The sequence below is a fragment of the Chiloscyllium plagiosum genome, unplaced genomic scaffold, assembly GCF_037043375.1.
Source record: "Chiloscyllium plagiosum isolate Xiang-an unplaced genomic scaffold, Cpla_swu_hap1 HiC_scaffold_27, whole genome shotgun sequence".
NCBI lineage: Eukaryota > Metazoa > Chordata > Chondrichthyes > Orectolobiformes > Hemiscylliidae > Chiloscyllium > Chiloscyllium plagiosum.
Genome location: NW_028270165.1, coordinates 55,716,900 through 55,739,560, shown reverse-complemented (window position 1 = coordinate 55,739,560; position 22,661 = coordinate 55,716,900). Strand labels below are relative to the sequence as shown.

The following is a 22,661-nucleotide window of genomic DNA, read 5'->3' as shown; positions in this document are numbered from 1 at the left end:
AAGCTACAGGGGGAAGAAAGGTACCCTGATTCAACAGATATTTCTGGCTAACTCTCTCTCCAACATCTCTCCTGTAAGAATCTGTGCATGAACTGACCTTTTTTTGCCAGAGGGGTGTGTTTATGGGAATGTTGCAGGAAATCGGAACTGCAGCTTTTTGAAGTTGCGGGGAGATTGTGTCGGTTGGGTTTTCAAACGGCTGTTATTCTACATTGTTTTCTTTGTTTGTGTTTCATTCCATGGTGTGTAAATAAATTCTGTTTTCCTGGAAACCAGCTGCATCACTCCTGGGATACCTCTGCCTAAAACAACCAGTAAAGTTAGGGTCTGGCCTTGTCCATAACACTATACCTACAAATTGTGTTTCCAGCAAGGATGTTGTGAAACTTGAAAGGATTCTGAGCTTGGAGGGTTTGAGTTATAGGGAGAGGCTGAATAAGTTGCAGATATTTTCCCTGGAACATCTGAGGCTGAAGAGTGTAGAGATTTATAAAAACATTAAAGGCATGGATAGGGTAAGTAGTCAAAATCTTTTTTCCAGGGTGGGGAAATCCTAAACTAGAGGTTTAGGATGAGGGGGAAAGATGTAAAAGGGACCTGAGGGGAAACCTTTTCAAGGAGAGGGTGGTACGTGGAGGGAATGAGCTGCCAGAGAAAGTGATGGAGGCTGGTACAATTACAACATTCAAAAGGTATTTGGATTGGAACATGAATAGGAAGAGTTTAGAAGGATATGGGCAAGTGCTGGCTAATGGAACTGGATTAATTTAGGATATCCGGTCAGCATGGACGAGTTGGACTGAAGGGTCTATTTACCTACTGTGCATCTTTTTTGGCTCTAAGTCCCTTAAAAAAAAAATACCACATTGGGTTTCAGAGTTCGGTTGAGGCAATGTTACTGACAGGCCCCTCTGGTTCACACATAAACTATCTGTCCTGTTACAGAGTCAGAGAGATGTACAGCACTGAAACAGACCCTTCGGTCCAACCGGTCTATGCCAACCAGATATTCAAAATTAATCTAGTCCCATTTGTCAGCATTTAGCTCATGTACCCATCCAGATGCCTTTTAAATGTTGTAATTGTACCAGCTTCCACCACTCCCTCTGGCAGCTCATTCTGTACATACACCCCCCTCTGTGTGAAAACTTGCCCCTTTGAGGTCCCTTCTAAACTTTTCCCCTCTCACCCCAAACCTCTGCCCTCTAGTTCTGGACTCCCCCACCCTGGGGGAAAGACCTAGTGGTTTGGCCAGCTGTATCACTCCTGGGATGTCTCTGCTAAAAGCTCCTCATGCATTTTTATAAATCTCTATAAGGCCACCCCTCAGCCTCCGATGCTGCAGGGAAAATAGCCCCAACCTATTCAGTCTTTTACTGTAGGTCAAGCCCTCCAACCCTGCAAACATAGTTGTCAATCTTTTCAGAACCCTTTCAAGTTTCACAACTTGCTGCAAACATGTCGGCTTTGTTCATCTGACGTGGGAGAATTTTCTGTATGATGTCTTCTGTCTGAAAGAGCCCTCCCCTATGCTGCGACAGAGGCACAATGACTTTCAAAATCCTGACAAACTGTTATCAGTCCAAGATTCATTTGTAGAAGCTTCTCAATCACATCTGTAAATGCAGCAAATGTATTTAATAATGAGTCATGAATAAAGGCTGCATTAATTTTTATTGTGAAGTTCTACTCATACATCTCAGATCAGAGCATACAAACCTGGTCAGAAGCAGCCTACGGAGTCTAAGATGCCACTGGCTATTTCCCAAACAGGACTGACTTTGCAAGAAACCATAGACATTTGAAATGAATGGGGTGCCATTCATTTTAAGATCAGGTGAACCTAAGAGACACTGCATTACCTTGGAAATGAGAGATCCTTGACACACACACACAGCTGAAATCATTGCTGTGCTATTATTAGCAAATTGGAATTAAGGCTGGTGTTTTTTTGCTGGAGCAGAGGAGGTTGAGAGGCGAAGTTTATAAAATCATGAGAGGTATAGATAAAGGTAGTTGTCTCTTCCCTAGGGTGGGGAAGTTCAAGACCAGGGGGCACATATTTACAGTGAGGGGAGGAAGATTGACAAAAAGACAGGTGGGGACAAATGGTTTTGCAGAGTGTGGTTCACATGTGGAATGAACGTCCAGAGGAAGTTGTGGGCACGGGTACAATTACAACATATAAAAGACATTTGGATAAGTACGTGATTAGGGGGAAAGGTTTGGAGGGAAAGGGAGAGGTTGAATAGGTTGGGGCTGTTTTCCCTGGAGCATCGGAGGCTGAGGTGCTGCCTTTTATGGGTTTATATAACCATGAGGGGCATGGATAGGGTAAATAGTCAAGGTCTTTTCCCTGGGTTGAGGTCGTCCAGAACTAGAGGGAATAGGTTTAAAAGTGAGAGGAGAAAAATTTTAATGGGACCTGAGGGACAACCTTTTCACGCAGAGGGTGGTGCGTGGATGGAGTGAGCTGCCACAGGAAACAGTGGATGCTGGCACAATGTCAACATGAAAAAGGCACCTGGATGGGTGTATGAACAGGAAGGGTTAGAGGAATACAGGGCAAGTGCTGGAAACAGACCCTTTGGTCCAACTTCTCCATGCTGACCAGGTATCCTAAATTAATCAGACCAAAGGGTCTGTTTCCAGCACTTGGCCCACATCCCTCCAAACCGTTCCTATTCATGTCCCCATCCAGATGCCATTTAAATAATGTCATTGTAACAGCCTTCACTTCTTCTTGCAGCTCATTCCATACATGTACAACCCTTTGTGTGAAAAAGTTACCCCATAGGTCCCATTTAAATCTTTTCCCTTTTGCCATAAACCTATTCCCTCTGTTTCTGGAATGTCTAACCTCCAGGGAAATGACCTTGTCTATTTGCCCTATCCATACCCCTCATGATTTTATAAACTCATATAAGGTCACTCCTCAACCTCCCATAATCCAGAGAAAACAGCCCCAGTCTACTGTAGCCCAAACCTTCCAACCCTCAGCAACATCCTGGTAAATCATTTCTGGTGGAGAAGTCAATGATTTGGGTTAATACCTGAAACACTGACATCACTGCTGGTGCTGCCTGGCTTGCTGTGTTCTCCCACCCTCCTGCTTGCCTACTTTGGATTCCAGCATCTGCAGTTTTTTTTGTCTCTAACCAATGGCAGAGCAGACTCGATGGGCTGAATGGCCTAACTTCTACTCCAATGGTCTCACAGGCTTAGGTTTGTGCGGATTGTTTCAGTGGGAATGTGCAATCCCAGGCTCAACGAGCAGCAGCGCCCAATGGATCAAAGTTCATAGAATCACAGAATCCATACAGTGTGGACACTGGCCCTTCAGCCCAACAGGTTCATACTGACCCTCCAAAGAGTAACCCACCCAGACCCATTTCCCAACCCTATTACTCTACATTTACTCTGACTAATGGACCACACCTACACATCCCTGAACACTGGGACAATTTAGCTTGGCCAATCCACCCCAACTTTCACATCTTTGGTTTGTGGGAGGAAACCGGAGCACCCAGAGAAAACCCACGCAGGCACAGGGGGAGAATGTGCAAACTCCACACAGACAGTCACCCCAATGGTGGAATCGAAGCCAGGTCGCTGGCACTGAGGCAGTGCTGCTAACCGCTGAGCCACTGTGGGTGTGGGGTGTAGTCCAGCAGAAAACAAAAAAAAAGCGCCCATTGACTCTTCCACCACACCCACTGCCAGAAAGGGCAGCAAGTTCAGTCCTGGGGGTGATCCACAGCAACCTCACCGGCAGAATCAGATTGTTGGGAGCGCTGGTGTCCCCGCTGGTGCCTTTGCAAGTTGCAGGCCTGGGTGAAGGCCTTCCCGCACTCAGGGCAGCTGAAGGGCCTCTCCCCAGTGTGGACCCGCTGGTGCTTCAGCAAAGTGGAGGCCTGGGTGAAGGCCTTCCCGCACTCAGGGCAGCTGAAGGGCCTCTCCCCAGTGTGGACTCGCTGGTGCTTCAGTAGGTCAGAGGAATTGCTGAAGGCCTTTCCGCACTCAGGACAAGCGAATGGCCTCTCCCCGGTGTGGACCCGCCGGTGGATCAGCACATGGGAGAAATTGCTGAAGGCCTTCCCACACTCGGGGCAACTGAAGGGCCTGTCCCTAGTATGGACCCACCGGTGGGTAAGCAGGTTGGAGGCATGTGTGAAGGCCTTCCCACACTCACGGCAGCTGAAGGGCCTCTCCCCTGTGTGGACCCGCTGGTGGGTCAGCAGGGCAGAGGAATCGCTGAACCCCTTCCCACACTCTGGTCAGGAGAATGGCCTCTCCCCGGTGTGGACACTCTGGTGCCTCAGCAGGGTGGAGGCCTGGGTGAAGGTCTTTCTGCACTCAGGGCAGCTGAAGGGCCTCTCCCCCGTGTGGACCCTCTGGTGGGTCAGCAGGGCGGAAGAACTGCTGAACCCCTTCCCACATTCTGGGCAGGAGAATGGCCTCTCCCCGGTGTGGACCCGCTGGTGCTTCAGTAGGTCAGAGGAATTGCTGAAGGCCTTCCCACACTCGGGGCAGCTGAAGGGCCTCTCCCCCGTGTGGACCCGTCGGTGCCTCAGCAGGGTGGAGGAACTGCTGAATCCCTTCCTGCACTCAGGGCAGGAGAATGGCCTGACCCCAGTGTGACTGCACCGATGAGCCTCCAGGGCAGACGGAACACAGAAGAGTATCCCGCAATCACCACACTTCCACGGTTTCTCCACAGGGCAGGATTCCTCAGGTTTCTCCATGGCCAAAGCTTCAGCTGCACACAAATGTGTGTACAGCCTCTACCTGCTGTGAATCCCTTTCCAGGCCGTATAACTGTTTTAGGTTCCACACACAGTGCACTGCAACAGTAGGGACTCTCGTCCAGACCCAATGATGCTGAAAACGTACTGAACCACAAAGCTTTGCTCCTTTCCACAGAATCTTAGTCAAAAATAGTCACAGTCGCAATGGATTAAGCGACTGTCAGACATTGACGTGAAAGTGAGGACTGCAGATGCTGGAGAGTCAGTGTCAAAGTGCGGTGCTGGAATGGCACAGCAGGTCAGGCAGCATCTGAGCAGCAGGAGAGTCGACGTTTCGGACATAAGCCCTTTGTCTGTTGATTTTTAAACTTCAGTCTTCAGATCAAATACTCTGTAAAAATAGATTACAAAAGTGATCACTGTAAGTCCAGGGTAAAAATTCAGAACAAGCTTCTATTTTGTGCAGAACATTTTTTTCCTTTATTATTCCACAAAATTGAAAGCACCATCCCACTCATACACTCCCTCTCTATTCTCACTCCGCTCTAACTAATTCTCCTGAAGGTGCTGCTTCAGGATCTTACAGGGGCAGAAAAGCAAAAACATCAAGACTTACATCTCTTTTGAATTTTGGATAACTCCACCTGAAAGTTTATATTTTCCACGACATTGGAATACTGCTCAGAGTGAGCAGATCTGATTTTGGGAAGCCAAAAAAACTGTATAAATTCACGATGAACATGCAATACAGCTTCATTACAAACAACCAGACACAACATGGTTAGCGTCCTGGGGGGGCATCAAGGTACTGACACCAACACCAGTGAGAAAGTGAACATACAGATGTGACAAACATCTGTCTTTCATCTTTTAGAATGGGTTGCAGGTAAAATGAATATATAAATCCCAGATCTTCTTCCAGGTCACCTTCTCAAGATAACAAGGTTTTGTAACAAAAGGTGACATCTCAGCTCAGACAATGCATTAAAGGTGTGAGGTTAAGTGTCTGTCTGCATCCCAATATTGAATCAGGCTGGTTTTCTTTGACAAAGTGGAATTTACAAATTTATATATATATTCACTGCCTATATTGACTGCCTGCAGATTTGCAGTTTTTGAGCAAAATCGAATTTTTGGATCAGAAATTAGCTAACTGAAAGAAGACAGAGGGTGGTGGTTGATGGGAAATATTCATCCTGGAGTTCAGTTACTTGTGGGGTACCGCAAGGGTCTGTTTTGGGTCCACTGCTGTTTGTCATTTGTGAAAATGATCTGGATGAGGGCATAGAAGGATGGGTTAGTAAATTTGCGGATGACACTCCGGTCGGTATAGTTGTGGATAGTGACAAAGGATGTTGTAGGTTACAGAGATACATAGATAAGCTGCAGAGATGGGCTGAGAGGTGGAAAATGGAGCTTAATGTGGAAAAGTGTGAGGTGATTCACTTGGGAAGGATTAACAAGTATGCAGAGTACTGGGCTAATGGTAAGATTCTTGGTAGTGTAGATGAGCAGAGAGATCTCGGTGTCCAGATACATAGATCCTTGAAGGTTGCCACCCAGGTTGACAGGGTTGTTAAGAAGGCATATGGTGTGTTAGCTTTTATTGGTTGAGGGATTGAGTTTCAGAACCATGAGATCATGCTGCAGATGTACAAAACTCTGGTGCGGCCACATTTGGAGTATTGTGTACAGTTCCGGTCACTGCATTATAGGAAGGCGTGGAAGCTTTGGGAAAGGTTTAGAGGAGATTTACTAGGATGTTGCCTGGTATGGATAGAGGTTCTTATGAGCAAACGGTGAAGAACTTGAGGCTGTTTTCGTTAGAAAGAAGAACATGGAAAGGTGACTTAGTAATCAGAGGGTTAGATAGTTTGGACAGTGAATGCTTTTTCCTTGGATGGCGATGGCTAGCTCGAGGGGATATTGCTTTAAACTGAGGGGTGATAGATATAGGACAGATGTCAGAGGTAGTTTCTTTAGTCAATAGTAGGAGTGCGGAACGCACTGCCTGCAACAGTAGTAGATTCGCCAAATTTAAGGGCATTTAAATGGTCATTGGATAGGCATATGGACGAGAATGGAATAGTACAGGTTAGACGGTCTTCAGATTGGTTCCACAGGTCAGCACAACATCGAGGGTCGAAGGGCCTGTACTGCGCTGTAATGTTCTATGTATCTGCAAATATTCTGAAAATATAAGTTCACCCCATAGACTTTTATATACGTATGCGCATGCATGAGAGAAAGCAAATGTTTATTTCTGTGCTGTTTATCTCTGTGTATTTGATAACAAATGCTTTATTTCTGAGGATATAAATATTGTTACAAATCAGAGCTGCGTAATAATAGTTAGATGTAAGTGAGAGAGAATTCCTCAAATTGGGCGCTATAAGAATCCTGGGAGCCCTTTATTTCTGATCTACTTCCTAATGAACAAACATTAAGCATCGTCACCTTTTTTTTGTTTAATTTCCCTGCTACGACGAGTCTCTCTGTCTGGATGGTTGACAGGCTGGGAAATTGTGGATTAGGCCTTGATTGGCTGAATATTTTATTGATTTGGAATGTATCAAAGATGGGGGTGGGGTCAAAACTTCAGCAGAAATCCAGCAGAGCTGACAACAGTTGACATAGAACTCTGTAGGAACAGGGAGATCAACAGAGGACAGAGAAATCAGGACCTGAAATCCAATCTGACACCAGACTACCATGTTATCAGTGCTTTGATTAGTAGTGCCAACCCTCTACCTTAGCCGAGCTTCTCATTCAACTTGAATTCCATGTACCCCCTTGATATTCAGGATCCAATCCTTGTCATCCTGAAGCCATGTCTCTGTAAGGTGTCTCAGACCATAAGTATTCTTTTCTGTGTGCAGTCAATTCATTCACTTTATTATGATGCAGCACACATTCAAATACTGAGCTTTTAGTTTTTTTTGTGACCTTTAGAATCCAGCTTTGATTGCTGGTACATTTCTCCTCCTTGTCCCTTTCTATCGTTCTTGAAAGTTCATTTTCCATATCACTACATTGCTGACCTGCCATAATTTGGATTGGCCAGGCTAAATTGTGTCCAAGGATGTACAGATTAGGTGGGTTACCCATGGGAAATGCAGGGTTATAGTTTCAGAGTAATAAATGCAGGAGTAGGCTATTTGACCCATCGAGCCTGCTCCTCCATTCATTAAGATCATGGCTGATCTATCCATTGTCTCAGCTCCTCCTCCCTGCGTTATCCTGACTACCTTTAATTTCCCTACCCTGCAAAAACCAATCCAACTGTGTCTTGAATATACTTAATAAAACTGTCTCTACCTCTTCCTCAGGCAGAGAATTCCATAGATTCACTACTCTCCAGGAAAAGCAGTTTCTCCTCATCTCAGTCCTAAATCTACTCCCCCTAATCTTGAGACCAAATCCCTAGTTCTAGTCTAACTCACCAGCAGAAACGACTGGACAGGATAGGTGGGGTGGGGGTGGGTCTGGGTGGTATGCTCTTCGAGGGGTCAGCGTGGACTTGATGGGCTGAATGGGGCCTGATTCTGCACTGTAGGGATTCTATGATTTACCGCAGTTGTGTGTGCCCCATATCACAGCACCCAGAACTTCCCACCTTCAGCAAATTGAAAGACAGATCCCACCCTGCCCTCTCGTATGTGTGTTATCTAAATGCTTAATCGTTTCTAGTGAATACAGCCCACACCTCCCGCTGCTGCCAGTAACCTTTACAATGCTGATGAAACAATGCAATACCTGCAGTACTGAAAATTGTAAAGCTTCTAACGATACCAGTTACTGATTCACTGAACAGCGTTGGAAATACAGTGTTGGAGGCTGAATGAAATAAGCAGTTTAAAACAAAAACCAACCTAACCCTTCACTAGGCTCCCTGCTCAGCACATTGTACTTACTGCTAGTAAACCTTAAAGCACTTCATTCCCACAGTGCAATTAATTCCCACTTTCCATCAAAATCCCGGATGTGCTCCCTCACTCAGTTGCTGTCTCACAAATGAAAGCTTTCATTGTAACTTCTTCTGCTCCCAGGAAGGGCAAAGTATCTTTGAAAGCTAGTCTTCACAACCACACTTCTACTTTCACAGAAGACGATTAGAGTCATACAGCAAGGAAACAGACCCTTCGACCCAACTCGTTTGTACCGACCAGATATCCTTAATTAATCTAGTTCCATTTGCTCGCACTTGGCCCATACCCCTCTAAACACTTCCTCTTCATGTATCCATCCAGATGCCTTTTAAAATGTTTTGTACCAGCCTCCACCACTTCTTCTGGCAGCTCATTCCTTACAGACATCACCCTCTGCATGAGAACGTTGCCTCTCAGGTTCCTATTAAACCTTTCCCCTCTCACCTCAAACCTATGCCCCATACTTTTGGATTCCCATATCCTGGGGAAAAGATCTTGGCGATGCTCCCTATCCATGACCCTTCTGAACTTCTATACGGTCACCCGTCAGCCTCCAAAACTCCACGGAAAACAGCCCCAGTCTATTCAGCCTCTCCCTGGAGCTCAAACCTTCCAACTCTGGCAACAGCCTTGTAAATCCTTTCCGACTCTTTCAAGTTTCACAACATCTTTCCTACAGCAGGGAGATCAGACCTGAGTGCGGTATTCCAAAAGTGGCCTAACCAATGTCCTGTACAGCCATAACATTACCTCCCCACTCCTGTACTCAATGAACTGCCCAATAGAGGAACGCATACCAAACACCACCTTCACTGTCTGATCTACTTGCTACTCCACTTTCAGGGAACTATGAACCTGCACTCCAAGGTCTCTTTATTCTGCCACACTCCCTAGGACCTTAGGTGTATAAGTCCTGCCCTCATTTGTCTTACCAAAATGCAACACTTCATATTTGTCTAAATTAAACACCATCTGCTACTCCTTGGCTCATCAGCACATCTGATCAATTCTAATTTATAATGAACTTCCTTTCCTCTCTCATTCCCTAAAAGCAGAAACTCTCCATCCCACACACTCTCCCTCCATTCTCACTTTGTTGAACTTAATCTCTGCTGTACCTCATCCTGAAGGGTCTGGTTCATGCTGGTTAACAGGCCCACACTCAGGGGGAATCTAACTGAAACATACTGAATTGCCTGGACAGAGTGGTCATTGGGAAGATGTTTCCATTGATCAGAGAGTCTAGGACTCGAGGGTACAGTCTTCGAGGAAAGGGGAGACCTTTCATAACTGAGATAAGGAGAAACTTCTTCAGCCAGAGAGTGGTGAATCTATGGAATTCATTGCTACAGAAGGCTGTGGAGGCCAGATCATTGAGTATATTTAAGACGGGGATAGATAGGTTCTTGAATATCAAGGGGATCAAGGGTTATGGGGAGAAAGCAGGAAAATGGGGTTGAGAAATTTACCAGTCATGATTGGATGGCAGAGCAGACGCGATGGGCTAAATGGCCTAATTTCTGCTCCTATGTCTTATGGTCTTTGCGTGTGAGAACTGGGAGCAGGAGTAGGCCATTTGGTCTTTCGAGCCTGCACCAGCATTGAACAGATCATAACTGGAAATGAATATACCTACATTTGGGTGGACAGGCTGGGACATTTTTCACTGGAGCATAGGAGGTTGAGAGGTGACCTTATAGAAGATTATAAAATCATGAGGGGGAATAGATGAGGTGACCAGCGGGTATCCTTTCCCGAGGGAGGGGGTTTCAAGATGAGGGAGCAAATTTTGAAGGAGAGAGGAGAAAGATTTAAAAAAGACACGAGGAGCACTTATTTTTTAAGAACGTGGCTTGTGTGTGGAATGAGTGTCCCAAGGAAGTGGTGAATGCAGGTACAGTGACATCATTTAAAAGACATTTGGAGAAGTAGATGAATAGGAAAGGTTCGGAGGGATATGGGCCAATCACTGGCAGATGGACCAGTTTAATTTGAGAACATAGCATGGACTAGTTGGACTGAGGGGTCTGTTTCTGTGCTGTATGACCCTGTATCTGTACTGGTCTTAAAACCATTTTCTTGGAGATCCATGATAGCGGTGGTCTGAGTGGTCTGCTGTGCTGGGCTCTGTCATACCCCCTGGCAAGGTGGACCTTGACCCCCCCCCCGCAAAAAAAATTGCTAATATAAACTTACTGAACGTCTGGAGCTGCTATAATTGTGGTTTGACAGCTTTAAGACCAGGATGAAAGCAAACAAAGGAAAGGCGCTGAAGGGGTGCAGCAGGTAGAGCACTCCCCTACTGCATCAGGGGTGCATGGAGCCATTGCTCAAACTCCCAGGGCAGCCCCTTTGGGTTTAATGGGACAGCAGCAGTTACTCTCGGAGTTTGCCAAACTCTGAGAAAAGATTGAAGCAGCGGTGGAACCACTATCTGCCACGCTGGAAAAGCATGGAGCAGGAAATTCAAATGTTGGCCCGAAGAGAATAGGCAGCGGAGGAGAGGACCGTGGCATCGGAGACCGTGGCGGAGGTCTCAGGAGGAAGGATCCAAATGTTGGAAGACCAGGTTCGGGTCCTTCAGGAACAAGTGGGCGACCTGGAAAACAAAAGTAGAAGAAAAAGCTTACAGCTCTTGGGTGTTCCGGAACGCGAGGGAGGTGAAGACCTCGTTGGATTCCTGGAAAAGTGGCTCCCAACATTCCTGGGGCGGGAGTTGGAGTCGGGCCTGTTGAATGTGGAGTGGACCAACGGGATCACAATGCGCAGGTCCAGGCCGGATCCCTGCCCCCGCACGGTCCTAGTGCAATTCCTGCATTACAAAGAAAAACAGTTAGTGACTGAAACAGCAAGAAGACTGGGAAGCGATCCAGAGGCTTTAATGCACAAAGGCTCAAGAATAATGTCTTTTCAGGACTTCTCAGGTCCCAGAATTAAGAAGAGAAGGAATTTGATGAGGTTGAGAAAATTAAGGGATCTGAACAATCAATATTACTTCAGGTACTTGGCCGTGTTGCATTTCTCTCATGGAGGGGTAGTATATAATTTTGATTCAGCAGGAAAAGCAAAGGACTATGTGAATTCTCTGAATTAAAGGACTCCAGTCGGGGTGGAGGGAGGGGGCATCGTTACAGACAATGGTACAGTTTTTTTGCCCCTTCCTGTCTCCTCTCTCCACTTATTTTGTGGTTATCAGTTTTATACCAACTGCCTTGAAGTAAAACCAGAATGATTTAGTATATCGGTCAGTTGGATATTATCTGGGGCCTTTGTTTTACTGCTGTCCTTTTGGTTTTGGATTAGGGGTGGTTCAGATGTATGGAGAAAGGGTGTGTGGGTGGGAAATGGACATCCATTGTTAACTCTCAGAATGTAAATAACATGTTTTTCATCTGTGAATTCCCTGGGGCTAGGGCACGGCCTCAGCTGGAAGGAGCCGGGATGGTAGCAAGGATTGGGAGGAGGGCACCCTATGGGCAGGGATGAGGGAGATCTCTAATGGTATTGGGGGTTATTTGGGTGTTTGCTTAAGTTATATGTAGTGGTTAGTTAGTTTTTTAGTTGTAGTAGCTTTTACACTTTATACATTTATTGTCTTTGTCACTCGCCGCACTTCAGATAAGCTTCCTCCTCTCGGGAAACCACGGGCTGTTCTGGATGACCATGGCTAGTGATTCGTTCAGGTGGTGCACCTGGAATGTAAAAGGGAGCCATTCCCCCATTAAAAAGAAAGAAGGTTCTGTCAAACCTCAGGGAGGAAAGGATGGACATCGCCCTGCTGCAAGAAACACATTTAACCGATAAGGAATATCTGAAACTGCAGCAAGGGGGGGTTATGATAGGGTATTCTTCGCCTCCTTTAGCTCCAAGAGTAGAAGAGTGGCTATATTGGTAAGAAGGAACCTTCCTTTCCAGGCAATTGAGCAAAATAAGGACAAACATGGACTGCCCATCGTTCTTAAAGCTCAACGACATGGAGAAGAGTATGGCGTCCTGAATGTGTATCCTCCCCACCCTCCACGTGCACCCTCTTACATTTCTGATTGATGCAGTTGCTAAATTAATGAGTCTTGGGGTGCACAGCACGATCATAGGAGGGGATTTTAATTACCTAATAGATCCTGAGGTAGACAGGGTGACAAAGGGCCTGGCATGTATGACTGCTCAATCTAAGCAGTTGGTGGACATGATTAGTTTCCCTACAGTGTAGAAACAGGCCCTTCGGTCCAACAAGTCCACACTGACCCTCCGAAGAGGAAACCACCCAGATCCATTTCCCTCTGACTAATGCACCTAACACCATGGGCAATTTAACATGGCCAATTCACTTTACCTGCACATCTTTGACAGTGGGAGGAAACCAGAGCACCCGGAGGAAACCCACACAGACATGGGGAGAATGTGCAAACTCCACACAGACAGTTGCCCGAGGCCGGAATTGAACCTTGGTCCCTGGTGCTGTGAGGCAGCAATGCTAAACACCGTGCTTCCCCAGTGTGAGGAGGTCGGGTTAGTGGATGTGTGGAAGCACCTCCACCCAAATGGAAGAGACTTTACTTTCTGTTCCAACCCACACAAGTGCCACACGCGAATTGACATGTTTTTTATGCCATTGGATTGTTTGGACAGAACATTGGCTTGTAAAATTGGGCAGATAGCTGTCTTGGTCCATGCGCCAGTGTATTTAGATGGTAAAATCATGGGTGGTGGAATGGATGGCACTGGCACATGGACCCATTCCTGTTAAGGGACAGCAAATTCGTTGAGTACATCACAAGAAAGTTCAGGGCCTTCTGGAATATCAACTCCAGTCAGGCCAGTAATCCAGCAATACTGTGGGAGGCCACTAAGGCATATTTATGAGGCCTAGTTATTTCGTATTCAACAACTCTAAGGAAGCAGAGGGAGGAGCAACAACAGATGCTGAGGAAGTATATTATATTAGGCCTTCACTGGTCAAGCTGCAGCTCTCCGGGCTGCTCTCGACTCATTGCACACACAGGTGGCAAAAAAGGGTCTCCTTCGCCAAACAAAGATTGTTTGAATTTGGAGAACCTGCCCCTCCCCAGTATAAAGGCGGAACAGGTTTCCCTGTTGAATGCCCCTATGATGATACAGGAGGTGCAGGAAACAACAAAGCATCTCCAGAGTGGCAACGCACCGGGGTCAGATGGATTCCCAAGTGAATTCTATAAGGAATTCATAAATGCCACCTCTGGGGATGTCTTGCTATTCAGATACACAGGTTTGTCTTCCGCCCTCTCTTAGGGAGGCTAATATCGCCTTCATTTTAAAGAAGGGGAAAGAGCCTGAAGAATGTGCTTCATACAGACCCATCTCACTGTTGAATGTAGATTTTAAAATTCTACCCAAGATGCTGGTCCTGAGGTTGGAAAAGGTGTTGCCCTATATTATGAAAGAAGATCAGATGGGTTTTAAGGACCGTAGCTCCTCCAATAATATCAGGAGCGTACTGACCATAGTGCAGGTATGCCAGCAAAGATTGATCCCGGGTTCAGTGGTTTCCCGAGATGCAGAAAAGGTGTTTGACCGGATAGGATGGCTGTACTTGTTTGGGGTCCTCAAGCGTTTTGGTCTGGGGCGGGGGTTCCTTTGCTAGACGGTTAGTGGTGTTGTACAATGATCCTAAAGCAGCAGTCATCACAAACGGCACAAAGTCAGATAACTTTCATATTGGGAGGGGTAGTCGACAGGGGTGTCCTCTTTCACCACTGCTATTTACCTTGGCAATTGAGCCATTAGCTGAGGCTATCAGGTGGGATCCTGAAATAGTGGCGCCAGAGGTGGGAATGGGCAAGCATAAGATCACCCTATATGCTGATGATGTCCTTTTGTTCTTGGTCAATCTGGAGGAGTCAGTTCCTCGATTGATTCAAACAATTAATGTGTTTGGCAGTTTTCGGGCTACAGGATCAACTTTAGAAAATTGGAAGCCAAGCCGGTGGGAGGATTAGTGGAGGTGCCTGATCTGAAGGATAGAATGCAGTCCCTGTTTAGATGGTCATCAAAAGGATTTTTTGTATTTGGGAATGTTTATTACTCCTGCTTTCCACCAGCTGTATAAAGCTAACATGTACAGTTACTGGAGAGGATAAAGCAGGATTTGCAGCATTGGGAGGGATTACCGTTATCATGGTTCGGACAAATTGCCCTGATTTAAAATGAATGTTCTTCCTCGCCTGTTGTACCCCATGAGAATGCTTCCGTTGTTGCTACCCAGATGAGTATTACTGAGGCTTGATGGTTGGCTCGGTTATTTTATTTGATGTCGCAGGCGCCCCCTAATTAAATTTACCAAATTGCAGCTCTCGCAGGATGAGGGAGGGTGGACCTTCTGGACTTGAAGAGATATCAAATAAGCGCTTTGTTAGCATATGTGGGTGACTGAGCACAGAGGGATTTGATTTGACGTTGAAGCCTCAGTCGAGATGTCCCCTCAGTTCATCTATTATTCATGGATAAGATGAAATCCATAACTGAGCAGTGTAAGAATTCAATCATTTTAAATACAGTGAAAGCCTGGAGGATAATGAGACAAGACAAGGGCAATTGGCTTCAGACCTCGCCGTTTACCCCATTGGTGAGAGTCCAAGGATTTAAACCTGGAGCAATGGACTCCGGCTTTAAGTCATGGGAGAATAAGGGAATCTCCTGTCTGGGAGATTCATGCAAGGGGGAGGTCTTGATGACATTTAGCCAACTAAGTCAGAAATATGGATTGTCTAATAGGAACCTTATCCGTACTTTCAGATAAGGGATTATATACAGAGGAAGACCACACTCCTGGCTCAGCTTTACAGGTCAGACGTGGAGAAATGACTGCTCCGGTGTACAGGCGCTCTTTCAGTTAGTACTTTGTATCATTTACAGAAGAGACGTGCCTTAAGGGACATGGAGGGACTCTGTAGGACGTTGAATCAGGAGCTCGGAGAGGATATTTCATTGGAAGTATGGGAAGATATATGGGAAAATGTAAGGAAAATTTCAATATGTAACAAAGCACAGGCCATTCAATTGAAGAATTTACACAGCGCTCATTTGACGTTAGAGAGGCTAGCTAAGTTCAAGAGAGTGGCATCACCAGGGTGTCCCAAATGTAAAATTAATATAGGCACTCTCACACACTGCTATTGGTTATGTTGTAAGATCCGGCGATATTGGAGTGCTATCGTAAGGGAGCTGAAGGACATCCTGGGGATTGAAGTTAAAGTGGATCCTACTTCTGGAGTTGCCAAATTTGTCTTTCTGGGGGAACAGGGGAACAGACTGTGTAACATTCTTACCCACTGTGCAAGGAAGAACATTTTTGGACGTTGGAAAATCCCCCAGGGCTTATGGGGTGGCATAGGCTGGTGATGGAACATCTCCCCCAAGATTACCTCACAAATATGGTGCAGTTTTACAAGACATGGCAGTCTTTCTAAATTATATTGATGCAGACTTATCGGCAATATTAAATAGGGCCGTGGTATAGCCATGGGAATCAGTCTGAGCACCCGTGGGACCCTGGGAGGGGGAGGCTGGGGAAAAAGAATACGGGTACAATAACTGGTGCTTCCAGGGATGGGAACCTCAGTGGAGGTGTAGTGAGTGAAATAGAATAAAGTAATGTGATATAATTTGAGTTAATTTGAATTCAGTTTAATTTAGTTTTTATTTAATTTGATTGCAGTTTAGTTTAAGCTAAGTTTGTTCTGGAAGAATAGTAGGTAGTTCATTATTAATAGTATTGTGATATGACCTTGTTCCACTGCATATATCTTTCTATTTTGGTATTGTTCTTTTTTGTCTATAGATGTTTTGTGAAAGATCTGAAAAAGTTTCTAAAAATATTTTTGAAAAAAAAACACATTTTCTTGCCTTCCCCGATAACTATTTTTGAGATTCAAAAGTCAGATGAACTCCGCTTTGAATATATTCAATGCTTCCCTAACTGCAGGAAGACATCCCCACTTCTGAACTCCATTCCTCTTGCTAACATATCACTTGCATTGCTTGCTGCACCTATCTGACAACTGGCATTGACTAGAGTAGAAAGCCTGAGTAGAAGGTAGCCGAGGCACCTGTGTACATCTACACATCATTCCTGATGAAGGACTTTTGCCCAAAACGTTGACTGACCTGCTGTGTTTTTCCAGCGCTAAATTTTTGACTCTGATTCCAGCATCTGCAGTCTTCACTTGCTCCACAACCCAATATATCACCATTTAAACAACGTATCTCCTTTCTGTTATTTTTTACAGGAAAGGCTATAACTTCACAATGTGTTACTGCATTTGCCAAATAAGACACAGACCTAAATCAACTTTGCTGCAAGTCAAGAACTGAACGCCAGAATAAAAAAATAAAATGGAAAAGAGCGTGTTGTACTCACAGATTTTGGACAGACGGAAGAAGTTGAAGTTCAATCTTCATTCAGAGAGAGAGGAGCAACACCAGCTTCACAAGCTCATGGTCCAACTTCCGCATTCAGATATGGTAGGGGGAAGGGGGGGGGGGGAGAGTTTCAAAAGCCGGAGGACCACATTCTTTCCGGTCTTCCAGTGCTTCCTATTGGTCCAGCAGAAGAATGTCGTGCGCTGTTTCCGCCGGCAGCGAAGAGCATGCGCAGTATTTTGCTGACACCGGCGTACATGCGCAGTGCTTGCTGACACCGAGAAGCATGCGCAGAATGCCCAATGGAGATGCTGGTGCAACTGATAGATTTACAGTGTCCAATTGCCAATAAGAAAAAAACATTTATTTTGTTTCCCTGGGACTCAACAGTTTATTCCTTTTTCATTTTGTCTGGCTGCTCCACTTTTGTATGTCTTTTCCCCAGGATAGAGGAAGTCCAAAACTACGGGGGCATAGGCTTATCTGGGAGGGAAAAGGTTTAAAAGGGACCGAACTGGTAACATTTTCACGCAGAGCCAGAGACAGTGGTCTAATCTGGAACAATTGCGACATTTAAAAGGCATCTGGATGGGTATATGAATAGGAAGGGTTGAGAGAGAGAGATGGGCCAAATGGTGGCAAATGGATCACGAGATTAATTTAGAATATGTGGTTTGCGTGCTGTGCGTCTCTATGACTCTATTTGTACATAATCTGAACCAAGACTAGGAATAGGCCATTCCACCTTTACAGCCTGTCCTCAACTGTGGCCTAACTGTACAGACTTCAATGCAAGTTTCAGAAAGGTGTCTGCACCTTTTTAAACAATTGAACATGCTTTCAGACTTTACCAATGTTTCTTAATAAATCATTTTAGCCATTTTCAATGTTAAAGATCAGCGATTTCTCACCCACCTCCCCTCCAACCACCCCTCCCCCATCTTCCAGGTAGAGTCATGACCATCCATTCACTCTCTATCCTTAGAAAGGCTTGATACAGTGATCAACGAGGGCTCGAGGCACGAGAAAGGATGGGAGTGGGGGTGCAGGTAGAGAACTTGGATGGGAGGCAGAGGCTGGGAGGAAGAAAGAGAGAGAAAATGGACATGGGGACAGAGCATTGGGGGTAAAGAAAGCCTGGCGGTACATAGGGTGGGGGCAGAGGGTTTGTCAGAGAGACAGAATGGGGAGGGTGGATACAGAGTGTGAAACGAGAGAAATTAGGAGTTGCAGAGTGTCGGGAGAGAGAATGAACTGGGTCACGGTGGGGGAGAAAGAGGGCAACAATGAATGACAGGAGAGGGTTGGGGAGAGAGAGGGAATGGATAGAGAGCAGAGGGTGGGGAAAGAGAGAGAATGGAGAGGGGACAGAGTGTGTGTGGAGAGGGACTGGATGGCGGAAGGCAGAGGGTGTGGAGAGAGAGAAGAGGATTGGATGGGAAAAGCAGGTGGATGAGAGACTGGACAGGGGGCAGAGGGCGTGGAGATAGAATGGACGGAGATGCAGAGCGTGGCATGTGTGTATGTGTGTGTGAGAGAGAGAGAAAAGAGACGGGAAGCTAGGGATAGCGAGAGAGAATGGACAGGAGAAGCTGAGGGCATGATCGGGTCCTGATTGAATGGGGAGGTGGTGAAAGGATGCCACCCACTTCCAGCATCCCCTTCTCTGCACACTGGGGATGGCAAGAAGTGGCTTGAAACTGAACCAAGAGTCAGCCCTTTCAGGAGACGGGAGCTGGGCAAAAACAGGAGGATGGGTTGGAGTCCATTGAAAGGTGGAGGAATTGAGACACAGAGATTTCGAGTAGAAGATAGCGAAGTCTGTTTCATATAAACCAGAATTCTCTCATCTGTTTTCTGTCCTGCACTGACAGCAGTGATGTGTTTTCTCTAGGTATTAGCAGAAGAGGATTTGCTCTTCAGGCATGCACAAGGAATTTACTCAGGGCCTGAATATCAGCAGCGTTTGAATCCAGGAGGGGAAATGTTTGTCGACAGGAAATGATTTCAAACATCAACGTGCTTTGAGAAGCCCGTGATTACACACAGACTGTTTCAGGGTTCTGATTGTGGAGAGAACTTGAACTCTTTAGCGAAATGTGAACTAGTGTTTTTGCTGTAGGCGAGCCCGTCAGTGGATCGTTGAAGCTGCTGAGACACAATGCCCACTGCATCATAGAAACTCTGTGGAAGCAAATTCAATTCCTCAAACTGACTGGAGTGTCACCAGGATTGGGACTAGGCCAATTGATTGCTGAGAGCTGGAGAGGGGATTCCTCGGAGCGCCAGGGACCTGGGTTCGATCCCACCCTCAGGGTGACTGTGTGGAGTTTGCATTTCCCTATCTCCCCGACTCCCCCCCCCCCCACCCCCACCACCCCTCCCATGTCTGCTTGGGTTTCTTCAAGGTGCTCCGGTTTCCTCCCATGGTTCAAAGATGTGAAGGTTAGAGTGGATTGGGCATTATAAATTCAGGGATTAACTGTGGGGGTTATTGGGTAGGTCTGGATGGGATGCTCTTCAGAGGGTCAGTGTGAACATGTTGGGCCAAATGGCCTGTTTCCACAGTGTTGGGGTTCTCTGATTCCCCCAAAGTGTCTGCAGCCTGGCTTCCAGCTCCAGCTCTCTGAGCCGAAGGTCCTCCAGCCTGTGTTTCCCTAGCTTCCAGCACCCAGAACCTCCCACCTTCTGCAAATCGAAAGACAAGTCCAACCCTGCCCTCTCCAATGTGTGTTGTGTAACTGCTTAATCATTTTTAGTGGGCCAGCAAAGGCTGATAGCCAAGTTCGGAAACCAGGAGGATGGCTTCAACCTTGGGTCCATGTCACACCCTCTCTTTCTCTCTCTCTCTCTCTCTCTCTCTCACACACACACACACACACACTTTACCCAGCATGCACACGCATACACACACGCTCTCTCTCATGCATGCACTCACACATTTGGGGTGAATTTGCATTTGCACAATTATATATTTGGAAATAGAACCAGTCTGACTCAAGATTGGGATACAGACAGTCTCGAACCTCAGCTTTCATGCGTTGTTTGACGTGAGGTTCCTTATATAAAACATTAAGTTACCTGGAGAATCTGACTTAAAAGAGGTTCTGAAATGTACAAATTAATGAACTGAAATCTGCAACCCATTTTAAAAGATGAAAGATTTAACAGCAATCTCGGTTTCTTCAATATATCATTTATGTTACATGACACTAAAGGTTTTTGCTATATATTCTGTGTCTTATGATCCTACTCCACAGCGACATGATGAAGGAGCAGCGCTCCAAAACCTAATTCTTCCAAATAGACTTGTTGGACTGTGTCAGTGAGATTTTTAAACTTTTTTTCTAATGAATACAGCCCACACCCTCCACTGTTGCCAGTAAACTTTGCAATGCCAATGAAACAATGAACCTGCAGTCCTGAAAAACATACAATTTCTTCCAATACTAGCTACTCATTCACTGCTCCTTCTGAGATACGACACTGAAAACTTAGTGCTGGAGGCTGAAAGAAATGAGCAGCTTTAAATCAAAAACCTGTTGGATCTCCAGCTTTCAATGAGTGTCTAAGCCTGGTGGTAAGTTTAGGTAACCTCTACTGCGACCCAATTTTGTTACAGCTTCAGATCTCCCCAGCAAAACGATGTAGAAAAAGTAGCTTTAAAAAAAACCTCAAACTCAAAGTGCATACACTCGCCCCACTCCTCCCGCCCCATTTTCTTTACTATTGGTCAGCTCAGTTGTCCCTTTGTAACGGATCCCTGGTACAGCCGGGTAAAGCATGCAGCTGGGACGACTGAGTGAACCCTTTCCCACAACGGCAGTCTCCTTCCCGAAAAAGGACATGAGTGAATCAGATGGGGAGGGGGGGGGGGGGTTTCCCCAGGAAATGGTTTCATCCTTAGATTATGAAGTCCAGATTACTGACGGAATTCCAATTCTGCCATCTGCCGCGGCAGGATTCAAACCTGGGATTCCCCAGAGCTGGCTTGATAGGATCACTCGGCCATCGGTCCTTCAATCCCCCTGCGATGGCACGTGACCTCACTGGTGCCTCCGCAGGTGGTAGGAGCAGGTGAAGCCCTTCCGGCACTTACAGCAGGTGAATGGCCTCTCTCCGGTGTGGAGCCGCTGGTGGGTCAGCATTGCAACTGACTGAGTAAAACCCCTCCCGCACATGGGGACTGTGAATGGCTTCTCTCCCTTGTGGACCTACTCGTGCGTCTGCAGTTGGCTGATCCGACTGAAGCCCTTCCTGCACACTGAGCAGGTGAATGGCCTCTCCCCGGTGTGAATGCATCTGTGGGTTTCCAGCAGGGATGGGGAGGGGAATCCATTCCCACAGTCCCCACATTTCCACGGTTTCCCCATTGGGGGAACTTTCTTTGTGTTGCTCTGGGTTTGAAATTACAAACAGAACGGGGACATAGTCTGTCCCACCGTGAGGGATGTGATTTTGATTCCCCCAAGCTGAGTAACTGGTTTGGAGCACTTTTCACAGTCAGCGCACTGAATCTCCCTCACTCGGTGTCTCAGTATTCTTCCTGCGGCACCAGTGTCCAAATTCTTTGAAGCAACCAAAAGGAAACATTTCTTCTTGATTGGAATGGCTGCTGATATTCAAGTCCCAATGAATCAAGTGGCGCTGTCAGAAGTTGATTGATCATTTGCTTTCAGATTTCTTTCTGCACATCTTCCTGCAAAAAAAATCACAAAATAAGTGATCACGGTCAGTACGTTAAATGAACATAAAAAAGGTGGCGATTTCTGTAGATTGCCAGATGCCTGCTGATCACATATTACCCAGCACACAGAATCCTGAAAACACTTATGCAACCAGATAGCCTTAAGTGTGTTTGGAGGAAAACTTCATTTAGGCGACAATAACATGGGATAAACTGCCTGAAAAGGTGCTGGAAATGGAGCTGAATCAAGGATATGAAAATGAAATGTCAAGGCTGCTTGAGAAAAGAAAGCCAGTAAAGTTACTGAATTACTTCCTGCTGTCGGATTAGATTAAAAAAATGACAAAAAAAGGACGTGACCCCATTACTACACGAGAAGGTGAATAATAATTGCAAAGAAACGTTCACAACAGCCAACAATATCATATGTACACCAAATGCAGCAACATACGCCTACATTTTATATCAATGTGCCAATCCCTTAAATGCTGCTCAGTTCCCTGAGAAACTAGCCTTTTAATTGTGAACATGAAGAAAGAAGCAATCCTTTTCGAGGGAGCAAACTGTAAACGTGCCAAACTGAGGGAATACACAAGGAAAGTACCCTTAAGAGAAAAAAAAGTAGCTGAGCACCTTTGGACACTCTGCTCCCTCCCTGGATTCACTCCAGTTGCTACAAGTGAACAGTGTTTCATCCACCCCCATCTCCCCCTCCCACTCCCTGTCTCACTCCTGGAGGATGGGGAATGGAAAGCGGGAGACATTGCTTTGCTCCCAGATGTTGCCCAGAGGGAGAGAATTTCACTCTGAAACTAACAGGGATGACGTCAACAATGGAGGGCGTGCCGGACAGCTGCCCTGCAGTTGAGGCACGTGTGGAGGGGAGGACACTTTGCAAAC

The 22,661-nt window shown here is 46.1% G+C and overlaps 1 protein-coding gene, 1 long non-coding RNA gene and 1 pseudogene across 2 annotated transcripts in view; 2 read left to right on the top strand and 1 right to left on the bottom strand.

Moving 5' to 3' along the window:
- Window positions 1–22,661, top strand: part of LOC148144182 (uncharacterized) — a gene marked incomplete at its 5' end in the record, with an annotated part of 303,554 nt that overhangs the window by 102,043 nt on the left and 178,850 nt on the right. The gene's annotated exons all lie outside the window — the stretch shown is intronic.
- On the bottom strand, window positions 1,656–17,163 carry LOC148144186 (uncharacterized; annotated as a pseudogene).
- On the top strand, window positions 15,568–19,879 carry LOC148144185 (uncharacterized). Its single transcript, XR_015751422.1, has 3 exons — window positions 15,568–15,670; window positions 16,942–17,176; window positions 18,969–19,879. It is a non-coding gene; the product is annotated as an uncharacterized LOC148144185 (long non-coding RNA).